Here is a 9,573-nt window from a genome sequence, read left to right as displayed (position 1 = left end):
GACCTCGTTCAGCTCCAAAGATAAAGGGACCTGTCCTCCCTCCAGCCCAAATCTCGGGTGTTCTTAGGTGACTAAGAATCTCTGTGGAGTGTCAGAGGTCATTCCTCACTAGGAAATTCCAACTCAACTGTGATTAAACTGACCGGCTCGCCCGGGGGAGGGCCAGTGAGGGTTGCCCAGCACCCCAAGCCCTTCTGGTTGTTCTAGACAGCTGCGAAAAACTGAGGCACATAAGAGGGCAGACCGAGACCCGAGGGGTGAGAGCCTCGTGGAGCTCAACCCATAAGCAGCGCACTTCAACCCACTACACAACATTCCTAGAAAATTTGCTCAGGCTGCAGATATATGTATAAAAAAAACAATAACTAAATTAACATGGGACATTGCGCCTCCAAGGCTGGGAGCTCCCAGACCCAGCCCTCATTAATATTCCTGGAAGCCTTTATTTGCAAATTATTTACAGAAATGAAAAGACTTAACTAGAAGTGATATCAACTTAAAGTGGCCAAAATGCAGTTGTCTTTGGGTGCCTAAATTAATTTTTTGCACGCAAAAATTAGAAAAATGCTAGCTCTAAAATTAAACTGAATGAATAGGAAGCATCTCTTGATTTAGAAATTAGTTTTTTATGATTTTTAATACTCACCTGAGGATACTTTTTCCATTGCTTTTCAGAGAGAGTGAAAGGAAGGGAGGGAGGGAAGGGGGGAGGGAAGGGGGAGGGAAGGGAGAGGGAGGGGGAGAGAGAAAGAGAAACGTTGATGTGACAGACACATCAATTTGCCTCTCGCACACGCACGACTGGGGCCGGGGACAGAGCCTGCAACTGAGGTGCGTGCCCTTGACCAGAATCGAACCCAAGACTTCTCGGTCTGTGGGCCAATACTCTAACTACTGAGCCAAACCAGCTAGGGCATTGATTTGGAAATTAGAAGCTCCTAGGAGAAGCACAGATAAATTCTTTTTTTTAAAAAAATAAGAAATTTTAGAGACTGTTTCTGAACTCTTCTGAGCTAATAAACACCTACACTTGGCCCTCCTGTGGCTCCTCCACTGTCTCCTGTGCCGCTGAGCTTCCCTGTTGGGCTCCCCTCCCTCCTCCTGCCCCTCGGGTCTCCTCCACCAACACCCTACTGACCTACTGACTCAGGGAAACCAGGAGAGGAAGCCTAACAGCTCCCTTTGGAGAAAGCTGGTCTCAGCTAGAGAGGAACCAGCAATTGTGCCCATTGTTTCCAGGACCCTGATGGGTTTGCAAAGAAATTTAATTGTTAGATCATGTAATCCTGGCTATTCTGCTAGGGTGGCCGGTGACGGGGTAGTGAAAGAATCCACAAAGAAGAAGAAATGCAGTGAGGAAATTGAGTTTACTTTCTAAGGCAGGAAAGGGCCAAGCGCTGATAGAGCAGCAGGTGAAGAGTGGCTTGGCTGTGGGAGTAGGGCGGCTGCGGCGGAGAGTAAGGAAGGGAGGGGGCTGTGCGAAATTAGCGAGTCAACTGTACCCACAGGCCGGGAGCTGTCTTGAAAAGTTACAGTTGTTTGGTGTCCAGGCGGTGGTCAGGCAGATGTAGAGGCCTAGCCACATCAGCATTTTTCCAGGCCTGCAAAACAAGCTTAGAACAGAGCTGTGGAGACTTCCAAGGGGAGGCCTGTTTTTTGGGGGGTGGAGTGAATGGGCAGAGGACTGGGAGGAATCCTAATTCAACTTCTCACTAACCAGAGGCTACTCGGAGCGAATCGTCCTGAGGCTGTTAAACAGCAGAGAGGAGGGAAAAGCGCAGCCGTATCTCTTCTCTCGTCCAGTTTGAACAGAGGAGCCCACAGTCGCAGGGTTTAATTACCACGTGCTCCTTATAAATCGAGGAAAAGCCAAAACAAAGAAAAGGAAAGGCTTGTTTTCTGTTCCTTCACTAACCTATTGCAATTAATATACCTACTGGTTTCTGGGAGCAAAAGCAACAGAATTATTAAATAAGGTTCACAAGAAAACTTTTGTAAGGAAGTCTGTCCACTTTAAGGATTACAGGAGACTGAAATGGGATTAAAAAAACAAAACCATAAACACAATCAGAAACAAGCATAGGACTGCTCTGAGGACTTCCAGAAGGCATTTCCCCTTCTTATTAATAGTTTAGGAGAAATTAAAATTACCATAAAAAAAGGGGATGCTTGCCAGCTGGTGTGGCTCAGTGGTTGAGTGTTGACCTATGAACCAGGAGGTCACGGTTGGTTCCCAGTCAGGGCTATGCCTGGGTTGCAGGTTCAATCCCCAGTAGGCAGCATGCAGGAGGCAGCCAACTGATGATTCTCTCTCATCGATGTTTCTCTCTCCCCCTTCCTCTCTCTGAAATCAATTAAATAAGGGGGGGAGCTTATAATTCCATGTACAAGCCCCTGTAACTCTCCTATCCTTCCAGTACAGAAACCAAATAGAAAAAGATGGAGATTTGTACAAAATTTCAAAACTATAAATAAGCTAGCTATTCCCAGGCATCCTGTAGTTCCAAATCTACATACCTTATTATCAGCCATTCCTGTGACTGCCAACATTTTGCAATAATAGATTTATGTAGTGTGTTTTCAGCATACCAGTAGAAAAAGACAGTTAATACATCTTTGCTTTCACCTGGAAAGATTACGTGGATAGTAATGCCCCAGGGATGTATGAAAAGTCCCACCTATTGTCTTAGATACTAAAAGCTGATTTAAATGTTGAATTTCCTAGATAGTCCACTCTAATCCTACATGTGGGTGATTTAGTTTTATGCTCTAGGAAATTACTAGACTCCCAGAAGGACACAATATACCTATTACAACAGCTAGCTGCAAAGTAACGCGGATATCAGAGAACAAGCTCTGATTCTGTCTACCTCAGGTAGAATACTTTGGTTCTAATATCTAAAGATGGGCTACTAATTAACCCTGAAAGACTGACAGGAATCCTATCTTTTCCTCTTCAAAAACAAAACAAAACAAGCAAACAAAAAAAGAAAGCAGCTTAGAGGATTCCTGGGTTTGTCACAATTGGATTTTTCATTAATGGCCCAGCCTCTATATGTACCTGATCCAACTCAGTGAAACCCAGAAGGGAAACAAGCTATAAAATCTCTAAAGAATTATCTAAAGCTTCCACTCTGGGACACCTTAATTACAGAAATTTTAACTCAAAAATTTAGATCATCATAGACCTCTAGGTTATTATAGTCAGCAATTAGAGTTAGCAGCCTTAAAGGGCTCCCTCCTGCATCACAGCCATTTCTGCTGTAGACACACTACACAAACACAAAAGATAGTTGTGGGCTCTCCATCTCCTCATTCTATTAAGTCTCCACTGAGTTCTCAGCCGACTGGCTCTTGCCTTTTGCACCTAATTGCACTTAAACTGGATCTAACAGTCTTATCCCAGCAGCTTTGCTACTTTCTTTGCAGAATAAAAACCTCCATGACTGCACTTTGCTTACTGAATTCACTCCTAGGAATGGTTTATAGGACACTCCTTCATAATGCTGACTTAATTGGCTTAGAGATGGCTCTTCAAATGATAAGCAGAATGTTACTGAGCTGGATACGCAATAACTTCCCTGGTGGACATAGCTGAAGGTTCCTATTTACCTGAATAAAATCTGCCCAACAAGCCTAATTATTCTAATTTGGGACTGTCAATTGGCCAAAGATCATTAAATAGCGAGTATTTATGCTGATACTGTCACCAGAGAATCAAATTTCCCTGTCACCCGTGGCAGCAAGGTTCTTGCAGTATCTTTAGAAAATGAATTTTCTAAGATTCGCATGGGAGAATGAGGTGTGGTAAAAGCTTTATTTGTGTGGAGTTACATTCTTTGGGTTCCAAAGTCCCCTGCTCCTTAACCCAGTCCTGGAAAAGGGGCAGCTGGGGTCCCAGTAGAGCCAAAGGAAGGCCAGTGTCCAGAGTGGCCTATCCATGTTGGAGTCCGGGTCCAGTTTAGCATCCAAGCTCATTAAAGTCCATTAGTCCACTGTGTGGAGCCCCACATGGCTGTGGGCCACTTGGGTGCAGGGGAGCCAGCCCCTTGCAACAGGAGTCCCAGGAGCGCAGGCAAGAGAAGAGGGAGTGCTCCTTGGTCTAGAAGTTTAAATATCCAGGTTTTGCACACTTGCGGCGGTCACGGCCATCTAGGCCACTGACTCGCTTCCAGGTGTGACTGACAGACAGGTAGGCACCTTCCCACATCACTCAGGCCTTGCTGGGCAGGCATCTGAACTGCCTCTGTCTAGTCCCTCCCCCCATCAGTCAGTGGGGAACAGACTTGGAGAGTGTTAAATTAGCAAATCTGTATAAATGGCATGCCTGTATTATCTAGTCTTCCCCTTTACTCCTTTCCTGTTCAACAATAGCCAGTTATTACAGTGGCATCACTAGCAGCTCTGCCTTTGGTGTAGCTCACAACGTTAGAATGTTGTCGAAGCAGCGAGTCTTCTTAATTTCCTAAGGGCAGCCCATAAAGAATGGAAAATAGGTTGCAGAATTACTAGATGCCATACGGAAATTAAAACAATTGGCTATTAACCAAATCCCAGGACATTCTAAAGCTGCCACTATGGGAGCAAAAGGAAGTTATTTAGCTGATGCTGCAGCTAGACCTGTTTTACCATTCCCGAGGGAAATGGACAGAGGCTCCATGTGTCCAAGCCTATGGCTCTCAGAGGTGACCCTAAGCTATGTGCTGGCTAAACTAGAAGAATATTCCCAGGTGGACAGAAACACTACAAAAATGGGTGAATGATTTGTCAGTCCAGTTGACAACATTTGAGTAGCAACTCTCAATTATTGGGGTAAAATAAATACTGTCCTTGTTTTATAAATGCAGTCTTTGTAGGGCCAAAGGTGTGGCTGTAGAATATCAAAAACCCACCAAATCCTTTACCTTTTCTAAAACTCCCCTATTCACCTCAAGAGGCTTGTAAAAAAAAGCTTTTAAACTAATTAGGTCTATTTAATATGCTTGGAATTGCATGAGAAGCTGTGCGAAAATAATAATAGTAATACTAATAGTAATATAATAACTGTTCCATTTGTATACATATATTTTTATTAAAATGGATGTTCTAAAAATTTCAGCCTGCTCTAGAGAGGAACTTGCAAAGATTCAAAGCCAAGTTCAAACAGGGAGCTCCTAGGGGTAGCAGGAGTCCTGTCAGTAACACCGGTCAAGCCAAAAGTGATGGTTCCCTGTGGGGGCGTCTAGCAGTGGCACTTTGGACATTGCGAGTTTATGAATTATTTCCAATGCTCGATGCACACTTCCAATAAGCATGCAGCATTTGAAAATCTTGCATATTACTTGTTCTTTATATATTGAAATTGCATATTGAATCTAAATATATATATGTATACATGCACACACACATGGGTATATACTGTATATTATATATATAAGATATATACATATGTACTTTATATTATTCTGTCATTTTATAGTGATTATTATTTACCAAGAAATTGTTGTCTTGGAATGTTATATCTTATAGAAAAGCAAAGGGTTTTTTTTTTTATCCAATTGCATTATAATCAAAACTCTAGCCATGCCACTTTAAGTTTTGTCATTTATAGACAGTCATTGTTTTATTCTGATCCATTTGCAGATATGTTACCTCTTTAGAAAAACCCATGAAAAGGACTCCAACTTGCCCTGAATTACAGGTTTCTAAGCAGGTCGTATCTTTGAACTAGATGAATATTTATAGAACTCTAAGGAATAACTGAATTCATGAAAATACTGGCAAATAATCAAGATAAAAAAACATTGGTTATTCTAAATGAAGTGAGAATAATTATTATTCTTATGGCTGTTCTAAATATTACTGATTTTAAATCTTTTTGTTTTCCAAATATGAGGGAAACTAAAAGGAGCCATTCTGCACTGTTATCAATGGCTCACTAACCAGGTTATAAGGACGGAGAAATTAGTAACATTCACTTCACAGTGTGCTCCCAGGACACAAAGACTTCAAAGACCACAGCTTACAACCAGGAGATTTTTTTCCACTGGGAAAGACATCCAAGAATCTCTCCAACAGTGTTGGAAGGGACCTTACCTTATCAGGTGCCTAACCGCAAGTGACATAGGCCCCTGTCTCTGACACTAGCCTTCATCTACAGTGGAGATCAAAGACCCTTCAATGATGGAAAGCCCAAATGTCATAGACAGACAGCCACCCTGACACACCGACAAGGCCTGTACACCTACAAATTAATGTTGCTAATAGTATTAATAATAATATTATTATACTTGTTCTTTAGACTTTTCTCAAACCTATCTCATGGTCAGATTATAAAAACTGAAAAGGTGCACTTTATGGCCTCAAGCTATCAGTGCATGTTATACTAAATGCAAAATATAAAAAAGTGAGGCAGGCAACAAAATCTGGATCATAATAGCTTGTAGGTTAGAAATAATCCAGAGTGTTTTTAATAAAGGCCCATAAGAGCTGCCTGCCTCCCATCTACCCACCATTCACTTTGGAGGAAAACAAAAATTTGGCCTTGACTTCCACCCAAGGTTACGGTCCTGCCCCAGCCCCCACTGTTCAGCAAGACAAACACTAACACTGAGACTTCCTAGGAATGAGCCTTCCTAGCACCGTGGGACCTTGTTATCCAAACAAAAAGTTGGTCATCAATGCATCCTTTGGATTGATTTATGACCAAAAGGGGGATGTGTGGAAAAAAAGGGTCGACATGCTAATAACCTGACAAGCACGGGTGAGGCCTGCGTGGTGGCCTTGCAAGCTCAGAGACCTAAAGTAACCACAAAGGATGGTCTGAAAACTAAAAGCAGTTTATGGCAGGTTGTCATGTCCTAGGCTGACATTTTCCCTGACAAAGGTCAATCTTCACCTTAACTGAGCCTGTCTATTGTCTTTTTGCATCTACGATAACATATTGTTGGAATATCAAAGCAATTTCCCTTTTCCCAGACCCCTCAAAGCACAGGGGAGACCACAAATCTCCTCACTGTCTTAATTGTTGACTTAACTATCCTGCACCCACCTAGGTAAAAGATATATGTGTCTCTCATTTTATTTTTCATCCAATCCCAGAGGTTTCCCCGCTTGGCTTTCTCCCGCCTCCCTAATCGATAACCAGTGGATTTCAGTGTAACCCACTTGCATCTGCTCTTTTGACTGTAATGTATAAAATAAGGTGTAAAATTGCCATTCTCTCGAGCATTATCTCAATCTATTGAGGTTTTGCTTCCCAGAAACTGTCAACAGTTTGGCTCAAATAAACTCACAAAAATTTTCTATAGGTTTGAATGTTTCTTACATTGACAATCCTAAAGGTAACATGGCAAAAAAAAGGGGGGGGGGGGCCTCAGGCAATTTACTTTAAAGGCCTAAAGCCTCAATGTCCTTATCTGTAAACTATAATCTCCTCATAGAAGCTTCTATAAAGTTAGATAAGTCTATAAATACAGCAACGAACTTAATCCAAATGCCCATTTGTTGGGAACGGGTTAATTAATTTACTGGTAAACACACTGGTGTGTGTGTGGGTGTGTGTTTTATTTTATGGCTAGGATGCAGTCCCCAGTTATTCAATTAGACACTATGCTAGGTGTTGCTGTGAAGGGATTTGGCAGATGCAGTAAGAGCCCCCAATGAGACATTACGATAATGAAGCATCCTGAATAATGTGGGTGGGCCTGGTTCAATCAGTTGAAAGGCCTTAGAAGCAGAAGCCTTAAAAGCTGAAGCTTCTGTGGGGAAAAAAAGAAGAAATTCCACCTGCAGACAGCAGTTTCGTGCATACCTGTGAAATCATCCTGCTCACTCTCTTCCCCTCCCTGCCTGCGGGCAGCTCGGTCTCGCCCTGAGCTGCTCCTGCCCGTGGCCGTCCTGTTTTCGCCACTGGCTTGCTTAGCCGGCACCCACACCACATGAGCGAATGGCTTGTAAAAGATGTATACATTTACGTCTCCACTGCACTGGTTCCTACTGGCTCTGCCTCTCCTTTGAAGCCTGACACTCACACACTGCAAGGGGATGTGCCCAAAAGGAATGAGGTGCACATTCTAGGTCCTTCCAAGCTCCCCTGAGAGTAAAGTAATAATAGTAAAGGAAATTGAAAAGGTATAAGCCTTACTTCTGGGTTAAAAAAGCAGATTGATCAAGAAACTTAATTTTGCTCCTCTATTAAAACAAAGTAAATATATAGGAAAAGGACTTCCTTAGAAATACATAAATCTAGGAATACGGGGAGAGCGGAGTCAACAACTGCCAAGTCGTTTTAGAGGCTGAAAGCAGATGGGCCAGCAGCAGCAAGGTGGAGAGCGGTGATGCCGTCGCTGTCCGGGACATTTGGATCCCACGCGGTCCAGCAGAACAGAATAGTGGCCCATTCCGCTTCCTGGCATTGCAAAGCCTTAACCAGGAGCTGTCCTGTTTTCATCATCATCATCAGAGTTAAACCGGCATCTTCCATCTGTGAAGAGTCACCATGCAGGAGCGTGACCACTCACAGGCCAAGTGCAGAGCAGCACTGTTCATCTTGTCTTTATCATTTGTGGACCCTGGGAAAGAAGATTCCACTAAGAAGGGCTCCCAGTGGCTAACAGGGCTCAAATTTAAAACACGGAGTCCAGCAGTCATTTCTACACAGGGACCTCTCCCTCAAACTGCCCTCAGGGAGGCTGCGCTGAGCCGCGTCCCCCGCACCGCCCCCGCCAGGAGCCGGCCTCCCGAAGGGGCTCCCGGACCCCCTCCAGCCAACAGGGCTGAGGCCCCCCAGCCGAGCAGAGCTGCGCAGCCCTGTCCCACCAGCTTCTTCACTGGCCAATCAGGACAGTGCCTTTTGGACCAATCAAGCTACAAGGATTTTGAGTCCTCCTTTGCAGGAGGGTGGGCCAATCGGGGGATCGGGAGTGAGTTTTTCTGTCTATATAAGTCTGGTCCCCTCTGGAACTGCATTTTCCCTTTCCACTGAAGATTGAAGACGTCGTCTCCCCAGCTGGAGCAGAAACACTGAAGATGTCTCACCAGAGCAGAGCAGAGCAGCTCAGGAGCAGAGCGGAGCAGCACAGGAGCAGAGCCGAGCAGGGCAGAGCAGCACAGGAGCAGAGCCGAGCAGGGCAGAGCAGCACAGGAGCAGAGCCGAGCAGGGCAGAGCAGCACAGGAGCAGAGCCGAGCAGCACAGGAGCAGAGCCGAGCAGAGCGGAGCAGGGCAGAGCAGCACAGGAGCAGAGCAGGGCAGGGCAGAACAGGAGCAGAGCAGCACAGGAGCAGAGCCGAGCAGGGCAGAGCAGCACAGGAGCAGGACAGAGCAGGGCAGGGCAGGGCAGGGCAGAGCAGGGTAGAGCGGAGCAGCACAGGAGCAGAACAGGGCAGGGCAGGGCAGGGCAGAGCAGTCTAGCTGGAGAGGGCCTGGCCCCTAGTTCAGAAATCCTATCTTACATTCTTCAGGGAGGAAACTTCCCAGCTTCTGCCAAGTTGAAGGAAATGCAATAGCCCTAGAACTTGGAATCAAGGAAATGCGTTTCTCACAGGCCTTCCTGAATTCCATATTCAAGCCATCCCTCCACTGACTGTATTTC

The sequence above is a fragment of the Miniopterus natalensis genome, chromosome 14 (assembly GCF_054644295.1).
Source record: "Miniopterus natalensis isolate mMinNat1 chromosome 14, mMinNat1.hap1, whole genome shotgun sequence".
Lineage (NCBI taxonomy): Eukaryota > Metazoa > Chordata > Mammalia > Chiroptera > Miniopteridae > Miniopterus > Miniopterus natalensis.
Note: the sequence above shows the minus strand (reverse complement) of the source record.